Source organism: Rutilus rutilus, assembly GCF_951802725.1.
Source record: "Rutilus rutilus genome assembly, chromosome: 12".
NCBI lineage: Eukaryota > Metazoa > Chordata > Actinopteri > Cypriniformes > Leuciscidae > Rutilus > Rutilus rutilus.
Window position 1 is genome coordinate 11,177,154 of NC_140217.1, and position 13,740 is coordinate 11,190,893.

At 38.2% G+C, this 13,740-nt stretch overlaps 1 protein-coding gene across 1 annotated transcript in view; it reads left to right on the plus strand.

The window, feature by feature from the left end:
- Window positions 1-8,785: 8,785 nt before the first annotated feature.
- Window positions 8,786-13,740, plus strand: part of nck2b (NCK adaptor protein 2b) — a 48,090-nt gene continuing 43,135 nt past the window's right edge. The window contains exon 1 of the mRNA XM_084425772.1: window positions 8,786-9,089. The gene's annotated coding sequence lies outside the window, so the exon portion shown is untranslated. The remainder of the gene's footprint in view (window positions 9,090-13,740) is intronic.

Sequence of the window (13,740 nt, forward strand, 5' to 3'; positions counted from 1 at the left end):
CCTTTACTTCCTTAGGAAGCTAAAGAAAGCTCTCCTGTCCCCCCATATTCTGCTGAACTTCTACAGATGCATAATTGAAAGCATCCTAACAAACTGCATCACAATGTGGTATGGCAACTGCACTGTCTCAGACCAGAATGCCCTCCAACGGGTGGTGAAAAATGCCAAAAACATCATTGGTGCTCAACTACCCTCGATCAAAGATATACCACAAACAATGCCTATGAAGGGTGAGAAGCATTATTGAAGACCCCTCTCATCCAAGCCATTGGCTGTTTGTTTATTCTTCTTCCATCTGGGAGACGTTATAGAAACTTTCGCTGTCGCACCAGCATGACTCAGGAACAGTTTACGGTCAACCTATTGAACTCTAAATTAAAATGATGAACACTACATCCAACCTGAACCTCCTTATAAATAAAAAAAGGGAAAAGTTTGCACTGTACATTAACATGCTTCCATACTGCACACTTACAAATGTGACCCTGGATCACGAAACCAGTCACAAGTAGTACAGGTACATTTGTGGCAATAGCCAACAATACATTGTATCGGTCAAAATTATAGATTTTTCTTTTATGCCAAAATCATTAGGATATTAAGTAAAGATCATGTTCCATGAAGATATTTTGTACATTTCCTACCAAAACATTTATTTTTGTGAGTGAATGCAGCACAATCGTGAACATAAATGGACAACTCTGCGATTTTCTCAATGTTTCGATTTTTCTGCACCCTCAGATTCCAGATTTTCAAATAGTTGTATCTCTTATTTATTCAGCTTTCAGATGATATATAAATCTCAATGTTTAAAAATTGACCCATGTGACTGGTTTTGTGGTCCAGGGTCACAAATGTTTCCTATAATGCCTCTTACTTTTGCACTTTCCTTTTTAACATTCTACCTCATGATGCCATTTTGTACTGATGTGATCACTGGCCATTTACATAAACATACCTCAATCTCAATAATGCACTTTCTGTGTTTATACTTTACATTTGCACCTCGTACTGCATTATGTAATATATTGCACTTGGTATCATATTTTTAGACAACTGCATTGAGCTGGTCTTTGCACCTGTACCCTATATTTTGCTCTGCTGTAATATGTTATTATATACAGTATATACAGTGCTGGTCAGAATTATTTGCCCCCTTGGTATTATGATCAAAGATTTTTTTAATGCAAAAAAATAACCTTTTATTGAAGTAAAAGAATTGAAAGTGGGGGGAAAAATCACATTATGAAATAAATGTTTTTTCTCCAAAACACATTGGGAACAATTATTTGCTGCCTTTTATTAAGTACTTTTTGCAACCTCCTTTTTCCAAGAATACAGCTCTGAGTCTTCTCCTATAATGCCTGATGAGTTTAGAGAACAACTGACAAGAGATCAGAGACCATTCCTCCATACAGAATCTCTCCAGATCCTTCAGATTCCCAGATCCATGTTGGCGCTTCTTCTCTTCAGTTCAGCCCACTCATTTTCTATAGGGTTCAGGTCAGGGACTGGGATGGCCATTGCAGATGCTTGGTTTTGTGCTCAGTGACCCATTTTTGTTTTGATTTTGATGTTTGTTTTTGGATCACTGTCCTGTTGGAAGATCCAAACATGGCCCGTTATAAGATTTCTAGCACAGGCTGTCAGGTTTTGATTTTTTCTCTGTTGGTATTTGATCAAATCCATGTACATCTGAACAAGATGTCCAGGACCTCTGGCAGAAAATTAGGCCCACAGCATTAAAGATACAGCAGAGTATTTAATTTTACGCATGGGGTACTTTTTTATCCCTGTATGAACCAAACCCATATTAAGTGTTATTAAGAGCCATGAAGGCCTCTTTTGTCATCTGCATTCCAGGTATCCCATGCTGTCTTCTTGCCCCTGGTTGCAAATGCAGAGACTGTATCACAGCCAGTGAAGGCATGGAACACAGGAAGGGCCTTGGATTTGTCAGGACCCAGAGACTTGGCAATCTCATGGGCAGGTATGTATCTGAATTTCTTCCCAGTCCCAAATGCCACCCACAACTCCTCAATGTCCAGCTCTTACACATGTGCAATGGCTAGAACCACAACATCAGTGTCCACAGTGCGCAGGGTGATCTTTTTTAATCCTTTTCTTGCAGCATCCGCCGCATGGAGTAGAATCCTTGTATCTGCCTCTTCATGTGTGCAAGGGGTAATCTGATCTGATTCTTGAGGGTGAGATGATTGGGTCCGCATGTGTAAACAACTTGTTTGGTAGTCAACATTTTCACAAGGTTCCTGGCCAGAAAGTAAAAGAGCTCTGTTTTGTTTTTATCCACTCTAGGAAGCCTTTCCAGTTGGTTTGCTCATTTGTTTTTTTTCCATCCACTCTTGTTCTTGTCCACTTTCCCCGCTTCTTGGATTTTAAGCTGTTAACTTCATAGTCGTCCCATACAACATCCACTCGGCTGATGGTTTCATCATGTTGATGACTGCTGACCCATCTAATATTTAGACTTCACTGTCTGAGGCACTGTTTCGTGAGGCACTTTCTGGGGCACTGCTTACGCTGCTTATCTAGGCAGATCAGCCTTGTTTCCCTAGCGTAGTCCACCATGAAGTGAGAGTAATGAAGAAGTTTTCTAGGATCCCATCAATGGTCTGACAGGGAATGTAGAGTCTGGAAAATAGTGCACAGTCATTTTTCAGCGAGTTTTGTCTGGCTGTTTTAAAAAGAGGGAGCTTCTTCTTTAAAGTGGCAGTCGTGCGTTCTGTGCCCTGCATCCTCTCTGCAACCAAGAGTTTGTACTGCTCTTGGTCCTTCCTCTCTGCAACTCGAACAGCATCCACAATAGCTTGGTCTGCTAATTCTCTTGAGTTCAGAAGTTGTTGCTGTCCTCTGTAAAGGAGTTTCCCATTTCCTCAATCATGTCAACCAACTCACGTCTTTTGAATTTCAGCTGGACACTTTTGGCCTGTTCATGATGTCTGTTTTCAGAGACGCCCTTATCGCTGAACTCCATGGCATTCTCAAACTCATCACTTATGCTGGGTATACACTACGGGATGATTTTGGACCAATTTCTTCCCTTCCGACAATGCCAGATAAAGTCCCTGTTATCTTGATGGTTCGACAGATTATCTTATCAGATTTTCCTGTGGTGTGAAGTGTGATAAGAGTGATTGAATCTGCTCGGAAGAACGTTGGAACCGCCCCGATCTCAAATCAAATCAGAAATCCTGTTGTGTGGGGGGAACCCAGAGGACAAACGCGCGCACGCTCTGGAGATTATCACGTGAAACGAAACAATACCCAATCAGAAAGCGAGCTGACGGAAGATTAATCTCCAGCTCATGCTGTAACATGTAAAGTTCATGTTCTCTACGATTTCATCTGAACACTTTTCTTCGCAAATTTTCTGTAGGGAAACACCCAACCGATGCCAAAGAATGAGCACTGATGAAAGCCGACTATGGTGACTAAAGCCAACGGTGCGGAATACACCGAAAAAACTAAGCCGGCCGACATGTTTTTTTTTTTTTTTTTTAAGTCACGCGAGAGAATTTGGGAGATTTCCTGTGTTCACAGACGGGACTCTGAATGCTTTTTCCTGGTCACATCGCGGCACTCCACACTAGAGCAACAAAATGGATAAATCTATGATTTTTTTATCGTCATGTTTGTGGTCTCTCACATTTTGAAAATATTATAAGATTTAAAAAATCTTTTAGTGTGGCCCCAGCTTCAGATGACATTCTCAGATACTGCAATTTCATTCTAATCCTTCTCACAACGTCAGCGAATTCACCATTAAATACTCACCTGAACAATTTATGAAGTTGTATATGGTATCATTGTAATCCTTGGCCATCAAAACTAATTTTCACATATCACCTGGACTATATGACTGAGCCAACCCTGGAACACTGCCATGAATTAATAATTTTAGTGTTTCCATTTGGTATATTCACAAATCATAATTCGGCTTTCAATGATTTTGTGTCATCTAAATTTTCTTATTTGGCTTGTCAGCAGCCAGCTTTGGTGTGTGTGTGTGTGTGTGCACGCGCGTGTGTGAGATAGAGAGACAGACAGCAGTTTTCTGTCCTTCAGATGATATTGAAAGGCCCATCTCTCTGATGACTGTGGCATCCCTCATGAGCCAGCTGCAGGAACACTGCACTCAGTCAATAGCATTTCAAATCACTCTCTCACTGAGCTGATCAGAGATTGAATTTGGGCTGCCAGCCACACACAAACACACACACCCCTCAGAGAGAATATGTGCATAAAACGAGTCAAAGTCAAGGATGATCAGTGTTCACACAAACGCCAACAACATGACATAAAAGCACATGATTATGGAGAAGCAAACACTATTTCCATTAATCATGTAGCCTCTTTCACACAATTTTTTTAAATATATTTCTGTTCCCTCCAGAAGCTTGCGTTCAGCAATGCACCTTGTGGTGCCATCCTAAAGAAGCACAAAATCACCTTGATTGAACTTTACCTTGACTGTTCCATGCTGGTGGAATGACCTGTCTAACTCAACCCGAGCAGCTAAGTCTTTAGTCATTCCCAAGAAACGAAAGTGTTTTTGTAAGTCTTTGATCTTTTCGTCAACACTTGACCCATTAATACTATCATGTACTATTCTATATTCCTGTTCAATCTATTTTTTTGTTTAATAAAAAAGAACTTGCTACTTGTCAGTCACAGCACTTACATTGTTGCCCTATTGTTAGTTTGATTGCTTCTATTGTTCTCCTCATTTGTAAGTCACCAGACGTTGTTATCAAATGCACACAGAAGCACTGAATCATTACACACTTTGAGATTAAAACCAATAGATCCTTACCTTTTACTGCAATAAATCAGTTTTATAGAATGTCTAAGTATTTTGAATGTTGTGACATAATACTTTTGTAATGTACATAGACTGCAGAAAGTATGAAGGTAAAAGAATAATGCAATTTTAAACAAATCCTGAAACAGCTTTGGTTTTGTGTTTACAATATTAGTTTAAGAAAATGAAGCCTCATTTGTGTTTTGCCATTTAAAAAGAAAAAGTAAATTTGTATGTGAACAAACATCATCAAATGTCAAGAAAAATACTGTAATGTACTATAATGTAAACTGAATTAAATGGGAAAATTTAAATATACCGTGGTGAGCATTTTGGGAGTGTGTAAACCTGAATGTAGTGACTTACTGATTATTTGATGCTTAAGGAAAAAAAGCTCAACAAAGTGCAAATGTCTTGTTTACAGGATTGCTGGATTACCGCCCACCTGAAGTCTTAACAGAACCTAGATTCCACGCCGTCCCAGCAAATGTCTGGGCTCTAGGAGTGCTGTTGTATGAGATGGTGAACTCATCATGTCCTCCTTTTCGCAATGGAACGGAAATCAAACAAGCCAAAGTATCCAAAGGTGAGTGAATAATATTGATAACATTGCTAAACATACACATAAAGCAAAGGATCTGTACAGAACAGTTAAAGGTGAAGTATGTAAGATTTTTAATATATAGTTCAACGTATAGTGAGAGTTTGGGGCGTGGCTACTGTAGCAGGCGGAGCCATGGGGAAAGAAATTCAGCTTTAGTTAGCAGTGAAAGCCAAAATTCGCTGCATTTATGCCTTCTTAGATTAAACGGGTCATTAACACGTCAAAGGAAACCGAGCATTATGATTCTACGCGCTACAAAGTATGCTTCAGTATCATACAGCATCATCATGCACCCTTTCAGAAAGACACATTTTCATAAAGAGACCAATGCAACACAGCTAAAAGTATTCCTAATATGTTGGACCTGAAACATGCCTTCACAAAAACCAGTAAGAGCTGCGACACACGAAAGTGTTTTTGAAAAAATGTGTAATTCCGCTAGGTGCCACTAGTGTCGCTGAAACTACATACTTCACTTTTAAAGTAAAGTTAAGGAACATTTTACATTTATATTAATCATGTTTTAGATGCTGTTTTAGATGCCAAGTCACATGGTCATGACTAACCAGCTCTCTCCTTATTAAAATCGGTAATTATATTCTCCTTAAATTCACGGTAATAAACAGGAAAATAACAGAATCAGTGATGCAAACAGAATTCAGTTCTGTTGTAAATCAGCTCTAAAGAACATTCATGAGTTTACTTGTTCATATACTCTTTGTATTGGATAGGAAATAACATATTTGCTGTCCTTGGTGCTGGGCTTGAGCTGGAGACTTGACAGCTGAAGTCCAACCTGACAGGGAACTCAAGCCGCCACACGGAGCCTGTCCACGTCTGAGCAAAGAACACGAGAGACGCCAAGACTGGAAAGAAGTCATCAAATCACCACAGCCACATTTGCTTTGTTTTAAAAGTAATTTTTGCTTTGTTTTTCACAGTCAAGACAAGTCATCTTAATTTAAATAGCGCTTTATATATGGCCAATCTGTATATATATATTGATTACTGTAATTCTTTATATATAGGTATCTCACAGGGTCTACAATTAGTGCAAAATGCTGCGTATATAATTTAATTACTGTATATAATTGCTTTTGTTGTATTACTTATGCTGGTAAGCACTTTGGCGTGAAAAGGCCTATCTTTGTGCTTCCGGAAATAAAACTGTTTAATATCTTTACCTACATGGTTGCAAACTTCAGTTCATTGCAGAGCCAGTCAAAAACATAACCCTACAATAAATGAGAATACAGTCTGAGGACAATAATAATAAGTGGTGCATGTATTATTAGAAATATTTAGGTCAATCTTGAAGCTTATAGGAATAGTTACCCAAAAACAAATTAAAAGTTCTGTCATGAAACTGTAGATGGCGCAGGCTGATAGGTCCTTTACTCAGTCAGCTTGCAATTACATTGTTCTCTTTTGGGCACAGCTGATTGGTTCCTGCTGTATCAGTAGCCAATGAGCTTATGTGCTCAACCTTCAAATACTTTGTAAGCATTTGCTCTTGCAGTGCGCTTTTTAGAAACCCTTCACCTTCCGAAGGTGAATGAAACCTTTATTGCCCCGAGGGGAATTTGTTTTGCACTCAAGGGAGCCACATTGAACATTAACATAGAGGATACAGTAAAAACAAAACAAACAACAACAACAACACAGCAATGGTGGTGACATGCAATCATCAATCCAATCACATTATATACAACCTGAATAGGTCAACCTGTATAGATCTGCTACAGGTAATTCATGCTATATTGTACAGCAGCAGCATGTCTTACTTGCTCTCATCAGCATGTTTGTGTATGTATTGGCAATAGCAAATCCCATTCTTGCTCTGTAGCAGCAGCAACGTAGCAGATTCTGCCAAGACCAAACATATCAACATTGTCATATCCATAACCATGCCAAAGACTCCGAGAGTTGTCATGAAAAATTCTATCATCTAAAAAAGATACATCTATCATTGTCACAACTTGATTCTTTAAAAAAAAAAAAAAAAAAAAAAAAAACACCTTTTATTTTGTAGATGCACCATTACTTGAAAATAAGTTTCAGTACTAGCACTTAGAATTGATTGATTAAATTTGATTTCCGCACTTATTATTTTGGTAACACTTTACAATAAACTCATATTAGTCCACGTAAGTATTAACTAACAGTGACCAATACATTCATTACAGTGTTTAATCATCTTTTTTTAAACATTAATAAAAATATAACTGTTCATTGTTTGTTCATGCAAGCTCTTGTGCAATCAAAAATATAAAAGTTTTGATTTTAATAATATATTTGGCTACATTAAGATTAACATAAACATTTCTCCCTGCTCCACTCCAGTCAACGACTTGGCGTGATCATTCCAAGTTCTTCAGTTACTGTTTGTGTTTAAGACACAAAACTGAAAATTATCCCATGATTTACTTACTCTGAAGCCATCCTAGGTGCATGTGACATTCTTCTTTCAGACAAATACAATCGGAGTTATATTAAAAATGTCCTGGCTCTTCCAAGCTTTATAATGGGAGTTAATTTATCGACTAAAATAAGTAGCTTCCGGCAGACGGCCGTACGCAAGTCGAGTTACGCCAAAAGAGTAACCCTTAAACTTGATGCACAACGTAATGAACACGCTTGCCCAGCCCTGTTTGTTTGAACTGCGAGAGGCGTCGAAGTTTACATTACTCCTACATCCTACGTCATACATTGTCAAGTGTTACTCTTTTGGCATAAGTCGACTTGCGTACGGCCGTCTGCCGGAAGCTACTTATTTTAGTCGATAAGTTTTAAATATTAATATTTTTTCTTACACAAACGCATCGCTTCACTTTAGAAGGCCTTTATTAACCCGCCAGAGCCGTGTCGAGCACTTTTATCATGGATGGATGCGCTTTGATGGACTTCCAAAAAAATATACCCATTGATTCCCATTATAAAGCTTAGAAGAGCCAGGACATTTTTTAATATAACTCATATGCACGGTTGCACCTAGGATGGCTTCAGGGTGAGTAAATCATGGGCTAATTTTCATTTTTGGGTGAACTATCCCTTTAAAAGCGAAGGGGAGGAAAAAAAGAGATTTAAAAAAAAAATGTACACACTTTTTGCACACTTGTTTGGAATTATTGCACTTAGGCTAATAATCAGTTATAACCCCATTAATATAAATCTAAAATAATTCCCTACATACCTAGTAGACTAGTGCCACCACCGCCCCGCCCTCAACAGTCGGATTTACCTCATGAATATTGTGACATTGAATGGGGGTTCCTTTGGTTGGTTTATTGAGAGTCTGGGTGAGATCTCACTTGGTTTTTAGTACACAGAAACACATGACAAACAATTAAGTTGACAATGCATATGAATCTTGTATATTGCCTTTCGGTTTTGATCACGAACTGTGCTCGCCCTGGGCAGTCCAGCCCTGGCAGCGGTGACGTCATCGAGAGCTGGGTTGAGCAGCCAGAAGAGAGAGAGAAAGCGCGAGAACGCAGCGGTGGAGTTCCTAGGGCCTGCGCTGCGAATGAAGGACTAGGAGGACAACGGCAAGCACTCTGAACGGGATTTCCATCGCCCTCTTCTGCATGCACCCACACCGAACAGCCGATTCCATCTACATCCCTTCGTTTCCCCCTATCTGTCCAGAGGCAACCTGTAAAGGTAAAGAACGACGAGCGCATAAAGTTGGTGCGTGAGCGTGTTTGGCAGCTTCACGGGAGGTGTATTCGGTGTTTCGTGGTTCACTGCAATAGAGGTTTCGAGAGGAAAAAGTCTTGCTGAAAAGCGAAAGCGTTATTTAATTCACTTATAACCCAACATAAGACTCTTAAAGTCATCACACACAGTGATTTTGTCTTCTGAATTTGCCGCTGGTTAAATACTGAATGAAGCTTTTGTGTGCTCACGCCAGTACAATAGCAGCGAGGTCAGTAAGAATCGAGTCTTCGAATCTTTCCTTGCGAATCAGAGCGCAAATGCTATGGTGATACCGCAACCAGTTGACGGTTTGCAATATTGTTTGTTTTTCTGTGACACTGTGCAACGTCTCAACGCAGAGCGCATGTTTTACTTGTCAGTGTAGACTTTCTTTTTGTCATCGTAATATGAGATAATCTTGCAAAGAAACACTGCAATCGTAGAATGGTGCACTAGGAGGCAATACCTGTGGGTCCTACAATTGTTAAAAAAGTGTATATTTCTTAGGATCTTCTAGGATCTTTTTGTTTTGTCTTTTTAATATGTATTTTTATTTTATTTTATAGAGAACACTTGATTTAACTTGAACAGATACTGATAGCAATTATTATTAAGTGGCCAATATTATGCAGAACTAATTTATTCAGTTTCTTGACTTCAGTTTCATACTATTTTGGGTTAACCTGTTTGGGTGTAAAGATGTTAACGTTACATACATTCCTGAGACTGTTATTTACGGTTTCTGCTCAGTACAAACTATTGCCCTGCAAATATTCTTAACAAACCAGTTTTTATCAAATGGTATGTCTCAAGCTCATCTAAAAATACTTATTGCTTAAAAAAAAAAAAAAAATGCTTAAAAGGATAGCCTATGTCATCAATGATACTCGCCCACATTCCAAACCTGTATTGCATTTTTTTTATTTTGCGATTACATTTTGATGATGAAACATTTTGAGGAACATTGGCACCCAAACAACTTTGACTTTGACTTAATGGATAAAAAAAATATTCTGTTGTGTTCAACAAAAGTAAGAAAGCAATACAGGTCTGAACAAAATGGTGGGCTTTAATAATTATCCATTGAATGGCAGTCATCCTAAAGTCAAACTTATGCAAACAACACAATCAAATATTAAATGACTTAAGTAAATGACCTAGCTTCCTGTTGAACATAAAATTGTGTAAATGTTGTTGCTTGGTGGTGTTGTTTTTCTGGGACCCACCAGATGGAATTGATTGGTAGACCTGACAGTTGAAGTAGAAAAGTTTGAATATCGAATTGCAATATCGGTCAATATCCTATGTCTGCCTGTCTCTTTAGCATCTGTTACTCAGCCTCTGCCCTCCTGTGAAAATTCTGTGGAAGGGAGCATCCTTGGCTCTCTCTGCTGTATTCTAGACTGTGTGCATGCCAGAGATAAAGGAATTGGACTCTAAATCCTGTAGTTCTCTCATTTGCTACGAACAGGGCAAGAATAATGAGCTGGCACCATTTCCCTTGGTATCTTCATTCGTGGGCTGCAGTCGATAGTGGAAATCCGGTTGGTCATACATGCATTACACCAATATCATAGGATGACTGTGCTAAATTGGTCAACTACAGCTTATTACGGGATGTGCGATTTTACCTTCTCTCACTCGGCATCAGGGTTGGATGCCGTTCAGCCCATTCATAGACTTCCCCTTCACAGATCAGATTGAAGCTCAATTTAAAATTGTTTGTAAATGTAAAAATGTCATATAAGTTTAATGTGCTAGTCATGTATTGGAGTAATACTATGCTGTATAATCCATCTCTTGTCAGTTTTGGATTTTAATAAAACACATTATCACTCCAAGCAAGTTTTAATTTAAATATGAATTAGCTGTGGCTCTTATCAGAATCTTTTACAATGGCACATTAACCCTGTAAAACCTGACATGTAATAAGTCAGAAGAATATATTTGGAACAGTTTTTTTGAACCCTTTGCGAAGAGTAATTAGTTGGTGAAGTGGATTTAGCTACCTATTGAGTTAATGAGAGTTATCATGAGCATTGTAATGTTTGAAGCGGATGTCATAAATGTCAGTAGACTGGGAAGATTTTAAAATGAGCGGTTCGTTCATAAATCCGTAAGATCTTACTTTCATGCTGTGGAAATACAATCCAGAAGACAAGACAGAACACAATGAGAGCAGCGCTGAAAGCGTAGTGGGGCTATTGAAACATTATAAAATACATTAAAATCAGTATTTTTTTCGAAGGTTAGAATTTGTAGTTGTTTGAGGTCTTTTGAATGATCTGTTTTTGCAATAATGCCACCAAAAAATTTGCAGAGATGCCATATAAGTTGCCACTGAAAGGCAAGACTTGATTGTAATCACATACTTAATTTCAATATAAAAAATCGATCCACGAATCACGATGCATCAATTTATTGTCCCAGCCCTAGTTTTAATTGTGGGGTGAAAAACATATAATGTGGCTAATGCAATGCAACGACGATTGAGAGATGTACAAATAAACATGCCTGATGTATCATTATTGATCTGTGCATTTTAACAAAATATATTTAACAAATATGATATAAATTAGGCTTTAAACTGAACTGGGTTATGTAAATAGAAGTTCTGTGCCATCACTGTCAGTATCCCCCTTTGGTCGAGGGAGTGTGTGAAAATAATTATGCTTTCACTCTCTCCTGATTGGCTTGTTGCGGTTTCTTGTCTCTGTTGGGGTCAGCTCTGCCAAAAATAACATCCTCTCTCCAGGTTTGAACTCTGGAATCATGCCCCATTGGGAGTTTAATTGCTGATCATGAAACAGCATTTTAAAGCCTTTCCTATCGATCTCAATGTAGGTAATGATGAAGCAGTCCACACGACTCAGCATTTGTGATGGCCCAACTCTCAACCCTAAGAATATTTTAATTTACACAGTGCAGTTTCAAGGCATTTAGCATTTATGTATATATACATGACATTTTTGTTGGTTAATGACATGACACTCTTTTTTTTTTTTTGTCATAAGCTATTAATTCATTCAAAAATACTTAGTTAAAAATATAGTTTTTACATACATTAAAGCTACAATATGTACGATTTTTGTAATAAAATATCCAAAAATCACTTTCACGGTGTGATATATTTCCTGCAATTGTGTACTTACAATATCCCAAAACTTCCCAAAGATTTTTAATTTCAGAGAAATTCCAATTTTAAATAATGGCTCGTCCCTGTTGCCCTGTCCCACTTGTCGCCTGTCGATGACGTAATATCCGCGTTATCCCTGGTTTCCACTCGTACTGCCATAGTAACCATGGCGACAGATGTGGACAACTGCGTTACGTCTAGCGGCACACTCACGCTGTTGTTGTTTCGTTCAAACATTATGGACCATGGCAAGCAGACTGCGACATAAGGAGAACTAAAATGAGGATCAATATCAGCGTTGCGTTTTCGAGATGCCGAGAGCTCCACGTCCGTGACAAACTTCGACTTGACAGAGACACGCAAATGTAGAGGTGAGCAAATGTATATAAAACTAATCAATGTTATACAGCTCAGATGAAATGTTAGAATATGATCAGTATGTTATTCTAATGTTGATCTAGCTTACCGCTAGTCTCATACAGACAAACTAACACATAGAATAACATTATAACTTTCAACACACTCAAATGCAGTTTAGTGTGATAGTGTGTAGACCAAGTGAAACAGTGCTGCGTTACCTCATAAGTTTAATTCGTCTAATAAACTGACCTGTGTGAGTATTAATCAGCACTTGCGGGTAGTTCAGTAGAATGAAATCTCCTTATTCCTTTATATCTGCGGGACTCGCGTGTGGCGCTGATATCTGTCTCTCATTAGCAAGCGTGACTTGCTTCATACCACAGTCATGTTAAAAACATCAATGTATTCACTCATCCATAAACATTATTAGATCCATCAGCATGACGGCAAGTTCCATAATTCCACTTATGCGTCATCAACTTACACCTTTTTTATTGTAAGAGGTTAGCGACCCCTAGCGGTGAAAAAAATTACATATTGTAGCTTTAATCTAAATACATTCTTTTAAATGACTATCATGTTTTTAATTTGTGAATTAAAATTTATTTAGATTTTGTTTTATGCTTTACATTGAAAAATATTTTTAAAAATATTTTTTAAATAATTAATTAAATGTATAGACTCACATGTTTTATATTACTATCATATATTATATTACCTATTACTGTTACACCCTGATGAAGGCTTATTGGCCGCAACGCGTAGTTGTGCCGTTGCTTGTCACCTGTTTGTAAAATCTAAGCCATGAAAGAATAAAGGCTTTTTATATTTTTCTAAAAACTAATTACTCGAGTGCCTTGGATTGTTTTTTCTTACTAGACCATGCAGGAGTGAATTTTACACACACACACACACACACACACACACACACACACACACACACACACACACACACACACACACACACACACACACACACACACACACACACACACACACACACACACGAATCCATAGGTAGTGCAGGGCCAACAAGTACAAACTCAATAGCTTATTATAAGAAGAATTCACTAGAAAAGTTACCTGACATAAATCAGTGCATGACAAGTTATTGTTTGT